This window comes from Tursiops truncatus, chromosome 8 (assembly GCF_011762595.2).
Source record: "Tursiops truncatus isolate mTurTru1 chromosome 8, mTurTru1.mat.Y, whole genome shotgun sequence".
Taxonomy (NCBI): Eukaryota; Metazoa; Chordata; class Mammalia; order Artiodactyla; family Delphinidae; genus Tursiops; species Tursiops truncatus.
The window spans coordinates 99,161,585-99,170,505 of NC_047041.1; positions in this window are offsets into that span (position 1 = coordinate 99,161,585).

Genomic DNA, 8,921 nt, shown 5'->3' on the forward strand with positions numbered 1-8,921 from the left:
CCTGTCCTGTAGGCCGTGGCTCCATCCATGACTCAGGCAGCCCCAGGGTTGTTATTTTTCAGGGTAGCAATTTTTACCAAACACTTTTTAGTTAAAAATAACCTTTTAATATAATAATAATATTAATATTATTATATAATAAATTAATATAATAAAAGGGGGTATATGTTCATTGTAGAAGTTGGAAAAAAATTGACCAAAAAAAATTTTAAGGGTGAGAAAACATACATCCACAAACATAAGAAAAAAATAAGGGGAAAAACTTCTTAGCACCCCAGTCAGTATCACTATTAACACCTACTGTGTATTCATTAGTATTTTGTCCCAGATGAGGCCACTCCATGTGCTTTTTAAATGTTTTTTTCAGTTAATAATCCACCTTTCCATGTCAGTAAACTTTCACCTTTTATAATACTCAGTCAACATTCAAATGAGTCCAGTTTACTCAGAAAACGTCACCGACAGCAGTTGTGTCCAAAGCCTGTCCCTAGCCTGGATGGGTGACTGTGCCCTCGGTCTCTCCTCACAGGTCCTACCGCGTCTTAATGGCTCTGGCTCGTTGGGTAGTCAGGACCCCCGCCACACCTGCCTGGCCGTTCAGGTTCCCTCCTCTGCTTCTGCAGTGGAAGCCCGCAGTGCTGGGCTGCGGGAACAGGACCAGGCTTAAGGTTTGGAAAGGGAAGCGTGGGTTGTGCCGGAGCACAGGGCCCCACCCAGAAATGTGACCAAGAGTGACTTGGAGTGGGTCGAGCAGGTGGGGAGCGGGTTCGCCATGCAGCCCCCAGGGAAGGCCTGGCCTGCCGTCCACACAGTAAGCGGGAGCGGCGCCAAGTGCCTCCTGGGCAAAGGGCATCTTCCGAAGTATTTACAGATGGGCCCCGCTGGGTGCCGTCTCACCAAAGGCAGGGATATTTCTGTGGGATGAGAACAAAGGCTGGGCTGCTCTTGCCTTGAGAACAACACTCTCCTGTCCACTGGTGCCAGATCCCTGGGGCTTTGAACTCGGACGCTGCCTCCCAGTGTTCTATTGAGACGCCGAGTATTTAAATCTTTGAAAAAGTAAGGAAGACCCAGGCGAGTCCCTCCCTCCCTCCCTCCCGCCTGTCTGCCCCCTCCCTTCCCTGGGCCCACTCAGCCCACACAGCTCACTGTGGCCCCTGCTTCCCTGGTGACCCCGCCCTGGATCCAGCCTTTCTGCCTTGGGCTTCCCCAATCTTCCCATCCATCTCTGCTCATCTTATCTCTGGCTCTTCCACAGATAACACACCCTGGATGCCTCACACTCAAGACTGCCGCTCCCCGCCAAGCCCTTTCACACCCTGTCCCCTTCTTTGTCTTAAATTCCTGCATGTTTGTCAACTGTTCTCAAGCAGAAATGGTCAGGACCCAGGGCGGGGTGCCCTGCAGAGCCAGCCTCCCCACACACACTGCCCACTCCCAGCCCCAAGGCCTTACGTGGATGCAAATGGGCGGCAGTCCTGGGGAGGGCGATGCGCCTACCTCGTTGCACCCCAGGTCTCAGGCCGAGGGCCTCCACCCGGGCACTCCGGGGTGGCCTCCCTTGGAAGGGGCTTCATTTTCTTTGAGAGGAAAGATTCCAGCGCTGTCTCCTGTCTCTGACCACTGGGGCCGTGGCCCTACCACCCCCTCCCTAGCTGGGCCAGTCCCCTGACCAGGCTGCATGAGGGGCTCAGACCGGGAGGGCACCATTGTCCTGTCCGCGTGGGCAGAGTGCTCGTGGCTCCCCTAAAACCCGGCAGGCGGTGCTGCCCTGCCCTTCCCGGGGTCAGGTCCCAGGATGGGGTGCGGCCTGGCACCCGCAGGCCCTTGGCCACCACGCTGGCCAGCCCGGCTCCGAGAGCCTCAGCCCGTGCGCCAGCACTGCCCGGCTTCTCGGCCCTTCTTGGCGTCGGGGATTCCCGGAGGGGCCGCGTGGGTGGCCGCTGGACCTGTGCTCAAGTGTGAAGCCAGAGGAATAAGGAAGGCCCACAGCCAGTCCTCCCAAGAGCCCCCTCCCGCCCACCCTCAAGGATTAGTTCACCCAGGAGCCTCCGAGGGTTCCTGCTGCTGTGGTGTCAGACCCCGACCCCTGGGCCTTCTCCTCCCGCTGCCCCTGCATGTGAGGGGCTCCCCAGCCTCTGGCCACCCCTTTCCCTCTCCCAAAATGCCTTTCCACCCTTGAAGGGTTTACGGGGAGGAAAACAGTAACCTCCCTCCGAGGGTGGTTGTGATGCTTAATCAATTAATACACAGAAAAGTCTTAGAAGTGTGCCGGGCACTCCGTAAGCGTTAGCTCTCCTTAGTGTGTTACTTTGTTCCCAGGCCACGTCAGCCAGACTGAACTCTTCCTTTTCTGAGCCCCTGCCCTGCTTAGGGTCCCCAGCCAGCAGCTCCTAAAATGGGTCTCCATTCCTTGGACCTAAAGTCGCTTTGACCTTTTGGAGACACAGACCCGGGGCTCGGCCAGCAGGCCTGGCTGCCCCCGGGTGGGGCAAGGCCCCTGGGCGGGACCCCACCTACAACCATGCCGCCGCAGAGGGGACGTTTCATATTTTGCAGTTTACAAAGCACTTTCCCATCTCTCTCTACTTTGTGGAGTAGACAGGGCAGAAATCATTATTCCCATTTTCCACATGGGGCCCTGGATGCTGAGAGGCAGTGAACACCTCACCGAGGTCACACGCCAGTAAGGGGCCCGGTTAGGCCCGGATCCTGTTCTCCTCGACGCCAAGCCCAGCCCTTCTTCCTCAGCACCGTGCTGGCTCACAGTCAGTTAAGTGCCTCTTCCTCCTTCTGAAAAGGAGCTCAGAGGCCAAAGGAATTAGAAACACGCACCCGATGAAAAGCAGACGCCCTGCCCCTTGTCTCTGGACCAACTCCCAGGAAAGGGAGGACAACGGATGTGTGGCCCCCAAGGCCCGGCCCGCCCTGTGAGCTCATCTCCTGGCAGAGGGAGCCCCCCGGGCCTGAGAAAGCCTCTCCCCAGAGCTGGCCGGACTGCAGGGCCGCTCATCTCCGGGGTTGGAACAAGGAACGTCCAAGGCCACCCGTGATGCCACTCACCCTCCCTAAGCCCAACAACCTTGCCCACCCGGTGCTATGCCCATTTTTCAGATGGGAAAAGCGAGGCCAGGGGAGATGGGACTGCCCAGGCAAGCAAGCAGGGATGCCTGAGGAGGCTGGATGACAGCCCAAGCCTCAGCCCTAGTCACAACGGCGCCCGGCGGGGGCAAACCCACCCAAGACCTGGGGAAACAGAGCCAGCGCTGCCCATCACCCCCTCTAAACCCAGCCCAGAGGCGGGCCCACCACGAGGCCCCAGGCCCCACCGTCCGTGGGCTCAGGGTCAGGGGCCCCCTTGCTGTTGCAGGAGAGACGTCAGCTCCCAGGTGAGGTGAAGGCCCTATTGGCAGTGGCTCCAGCAGGTCAGGGCCTGGGTGGGGAAGCGGGGCTGGGCTCCGTGAGAACGTGAGAGGGGCAGGGAACAGGCAGAACGCGGGTCCACGGCTAGGGCGCCCAGGTCACCAGCCTGGAATGGCCCCTGGAGGGCCATTTCTACAGCCAACTCCCCATCTGCATGATAGGACTGCTTGTGGGGCTGAGGCCCAGCCCCAGGCCTGAGTGGGTGTGGGTGTGTGGGCAGTGTCCCTCTCTGTATCCAAGTTCATGAGCCCAATCAGGGCGATTGTTTACATTCATTTAACAAACATAACAGCCATGACCACAGAGTCCAAATAACAATGAACTCAAACTCCACCCCAATCCCAGCCCGCCCTCCAGAGTGGTGCTTCTAGAAGACTCCATGAACTGAGCTGTGCCCACCTGCCCTCCCCCACCCCAACAAGCCCCATTCTCCTCCATCCACCAGATGCACGTCCCCCGCCTGTGCCCCCTGCCCCTGCTCCAGGCTGCCCTGCACCCCACTTTAGTACCTTTCCGGGTGTCCTGTGACCAAGTTAAACGCAAATGCCCCTTTGTCACTCCAGGCTCTGTGTGGACGGGCCCCTGCCCAGAGGGCTCCAACTCATCGAGCTCGTGGGCCTCGGCCACGCCGGCTTCTTACAGGGCCCCGCTCCCTCCAGCCACCAAGCTTCACACACTCTTCCCTCTGCTCAGAGCCCCCTTTCCTCCCCCCACTAGACAGCGCCTGCTGATCTCAGAGCCCACCTAAGGGACCCTTGCTCCAACACCCAGGTCCAGTGATCCCTCCTCCATGCCGGAATCTCTCCTTCATGGAAACTGTCACTGTTGCGATTAGCTTCTGTCTCCCACTCTAAACGGTGTCCCCAGTACCAGCCCCAGGCTCGGCATGTGGACAACAGCCGATGGAGGGGCCGGCCTCTCCCAGCTCTGACCTCGCTTCCTTCCAGTTCCCACCCACCCAACTCAAAGACACCTCCTCCAGGAAGCCGTTCTGTCTTTTCCTCCTCTGAGCAGCTCCTAGGGAACAGTCCATGAACCATGGTCGCCTTGTCCGTCTGCCTCCCCATATGCTTGTGAGACCCTTGAAGCAGGGCCAAGCCCTGGGCCCCAGCCAACCACTGTCTCTTCCCCACACGCTCCCCTCAACCCACTCAAGCTGAGGCCTCTGGAATGCATGGGCTTCCTCCCGTCACTTGCTGAACCCTGACAGCCCCTCTGAGAGGGACAGCTGGCGGCCTCCACTGGCCCCAATTTACAGATGACACCTCTGAGGCTAAGAGAAAGAAAGCTCAAAGTCCTGCATCGCTCCAAACATCCCTGTGCTGGGTGCTGTGTCGCCTGTTGGGAGGACGGCCAGCTTCAGGTCATGGGCCTTTCCTCACAGAGGCCCAGCCTTCCAGAGGGGAGATGGGGGCAGGGGGGGAGAACTTAATTACTTCAGTCAGCATTGTATTTTATTTTATTTTATTTTATTTTTAAAATATTTATTTATTTACTCATTTATTTATTTGGCTGCTCCGGGTCTTAGTTGCGGCGTCCGGGATCTTCGTTGCAGCATGCGGGATCTAGTTCCCTGACCAGGGATCAACCCCAGCCCCCCTGCATTGGGAGTGCCGGGTCTTAACCCTTGGACCGCCAGGGAAGTCCCAGGATTGTATTTTAAAACTAACTCTTGAGCAGTTTGAACCACAGAGAAGTATGTAATTACACAAAAATGTTAAGATGCGATTTACAGTAATTACCTTCTATTTGCCAAGTTCCGTTAGTCCCTTCCTCGCACCTGAACTTCTTTTCCTTCAAAATTTTCACAATAGTTCTATGGAACCAATTTTTCTTGGCAATAAAAACAGCAGGTGCTTGGGGTGAGGGATGAAGGGCCAGAATTAGGTTTAATCCCCGCCCCCCCCCCCCCCCCCCCCAGCGATGTCCCAGGTTCCAGAACACAGGGCTGGAGATGGGATGGTCAATGGCGGGGGCAGGGTGGGGACCCTCAGCACAGGGGCTGGAGATCGTGGCCAGGGTCAGCCTCCCGGGGTTTAGATCCTCCCTCCTCTACTTGTTTTGTTTTGTTTAAACTTTGATTTTTTTTTTAAATTTTTATTAGAGTATAGTTGATTTACAATGTTGTGTTAGTTTCAGGTGTACAGCAAAGCGATTCAGTTATACATATACATGAATCCACTCTTTTTTAGATTCTTTCCCATATAGGTCATTACAGAGTGTTGAGTAGAGTTCGCTGTGCTATACAGTAGGTCCTTATTAGTTATCTATTTTATATATAGTAGTGTGTGTATGTCAATCCCAATCTTTCAATTTATCCCTCCCTCCCCCGTTTCCTCCCTGGTAACTATAAGTTTGTTTTCTACATCTGTGACTCTATTTCTGTTGTGTAAATAAGTCCATCTTCACCATTTTCTTTTTTTAGATTTCACATATAAGCGATATCACATGATATTTGTCTTTCTCTGTCTGACTTACTCCTTCCTTTACTTGTGACTGCAAGACTTCCGGCAACTTCCTGAGCCTCAGTTTCTCCATCTTTGAAATGGGGACGGGAGCAGAACCTACCTCGTAGGACTGTTGTAAGGCCAAAATGAGAGATGGAGTTGAGTGCGGTGCCGGGCAGAGGGTGGGTGGGAGTTATTGCTGCTGCTGTCACTGCTGATGCCACATTCTCCCTGAAGAGATGAGAGAAGTCTTAGTGGAAGGTTGCCTTTGGCCTGAGTCTCGAAGGTGAGAAGGATTTCAGCAAGTGGAGATGGGAATGGAAGGTCGGTGTACGCAGGGAGATCTCAGCAGGTAAACATGGGGAAGGACAGCTGAGGGCATCTCAGGAAATGGGGAAATTACTGAGGCCAAGCCCCAGGCTTTTCTTTGGGTTTAACATTTTAAACAGTAAAACAGTGTAAGGTATAATCTTTTTGTTTAAGAAGTGAACATTTTCGTTCATACGTGAAATATTGGACTGAATTTTAATATCTTTAAAGTTGAAATGTATTCTTTTTTCAACTGCTGATTGTTTTAAAACTAAAGAACAAATCAAATAAATAAAACAGTACATCAGTGGTACAATTTAGTAGTTGCCTCATTTTACCTTTTGCAGGTACATATTTCAGTTTTATAAAACTTTACTTCTGGCTAAATTTTAATTGGATAATTATTTACATAAGAAATTAGTATAGCAGATTATAACCAAAGGATCAGAGTTCATTAGGTAAATATACAAACTATTGAATAAATAGCTGTGCTTTTGTTTTTTTGTGCGGTTTTTTTTTTAGAGTATAGTTGATTTACAATGTTGTGTTAGTTTTTGGTGTACAGCAAAGTGATTCAGATATATACATATATATATTCTTTTTCATATTCTTTTCCATTATAGTTTATCACAGGATATGGAATGTAGTTCCCTGGGCTATACAGTAGGGCCTTGTTGTTTATCTATTTTATATATAGTAGTTTGTATCTGCTAATTCCAAACTCCTAATTTATTCCTCCGCCACCCCCTTTTCCCTTTGGTAACCATACGTTTGTTTTCTTTTTTTGGTGGGGGTTGTATCTGGTCTTGGTTGTGGCACGCGGGATCTTCGTTGCAGCGTGTGGGATCTTTCGTTGCGGCGCGGGGGCTTCCCTCTAGTTGTGGCGTGCGGGTTTTCCACTCTGTAATTGTGGCGCGCGGGCTCTGTGGTTTGCGGCACGCAGGCTCTCTACTTGAGGTGTGCAGGCTCAGTAGTTGTGGTGTGTGGGTTTAGTTGCCCCTCAGCATGTGGGATCTTAGTTCCCCGACCAGGGATCGAACGTGTGTCCCCTGCATTGGAAAGTGGATTCTTTACCACTGGACCACAAGGGAAGTCCCCATAAGTTTGTTTTCTATGTCTGTGAGTCTGTTTCTGTTTCATAAATAAGTTCATTTGTGTCATATTTTAGATTCCACACGTAAGTGATATCCTATGGTATTTGTCTGTCTCTTTCTGACTTACTTCACTTAGTATGATAATCTCTAGGCTAGTCCATGTTGCTGCAAATGGCATTGTTTCATTCTTTTTTATGGCTAAGTAATATTCTGTTGTGTATATGTACCACGTCTTCTTTATCCGTTCATCTGTCGATGGACTTTTAGGTTGCTTGGCTATTGTAAATAGTGCTGAAGAGCTGTGTTTTAATGTGTGAATATTGTGTGCTCTGATATTTATATTTGCCAGCAGGGTGTGTGTATTTCAATAAAAGAAAATGATCTTGACAGATAAATAAATCAGTGATCACTGTCTGCATTTCTTTTCTGTGTTTCATTTCTTTTCTTCATTTCATTTCACAGTTATTAATGAGAATAAGTTTTGTTGTCTATAGTAGGGAGGCGTTAAAAACGGATCCTCTCTGGTTATCAAATCCACCAGGTAAGCCACCGGAGAGACCAAGCCTTAGTGAGACGGCAAAGTGCTCAGGTGGGTCTGAAGAATCTGAGAGCAGAGAGCAGAACCCCCCAAAGAAGAAATGGATGCGTGATAACATCTGAGGTGGTGTCACAGCAGAATCTCCCAGCCCCGCACCACGTGGGAGCAGCCGTGGGATTCTGTGCACCCAGGAGTGGCCCCGAGGTGGCAGACAAAGCCAGTGAACTGGAGGCCTGCACAGGCTGATGGCCAGCAACAAGAGATGAGCTGGTGACAGGTGACATCAAGCACCAGACGTTCTCACCACACAAACCCCACCAAAGCCTTGGTTCTGAACAAGCCCCCCTGGAGGTTAGGCACAGCTCTGGACAGGAGAAGCCCCAAGGGGGCTGAGACTAGGTTTCCACCCCCTTAGCAGAGTGAAGGCTTGAGACTGAAATTACATTTTATTTTTGTTATTTTAGTTATCATATAAATATTATTATTATATGTATTATGTATGTTTATATGTATATGTGATAAAACACATTACATATAAAATATATAGATATAAACTGTAACTATTTTAGTTATAAAAATAGAGATAGATGATAAAGTTCTAGTTCGTTTCGTGAACACCTGTGTTTGAGGACGCTGCATCACCCTGATGGACGGAAAGTGATGTGGGTCCCAGAGGGGACAGCATAGGCCGTGGGTGGAGGACGCAGGCCAGGGGCTCACCAGGCTCCTCTGGGTGAGACATCGCTGGGTCTCAGGCTACGAGCCTGAAGGAGCCCGTGGTGGTCTTCTCTCCCCTTCCCTGTGCATGCGGGACCACCGCAGCCCTGCAGAACCTCTTGGCCGGCCAGCAGCAGAGCTGGGCCCTGACCCCCGTCTGCTGACCAGGTGGGCTTATGTCCCCCCTGACGGGTGAGGGCAGGGTCGACAGGCGCTGGGCAGAGGGACCTTGGCAGTGACCTGCCAAGTCCACAGTGGGCAGAAGCCCAGGGCAGGACAGACGTGGAGGGCAGGACCTGGTGACTCACTGCAGAGCAGAGAGCCTGCAGAATTCAGCAACCAAGTGCACACACTCCCTGGGAAAGGTCAGGAAGTGAATCGTGTCACATGCTG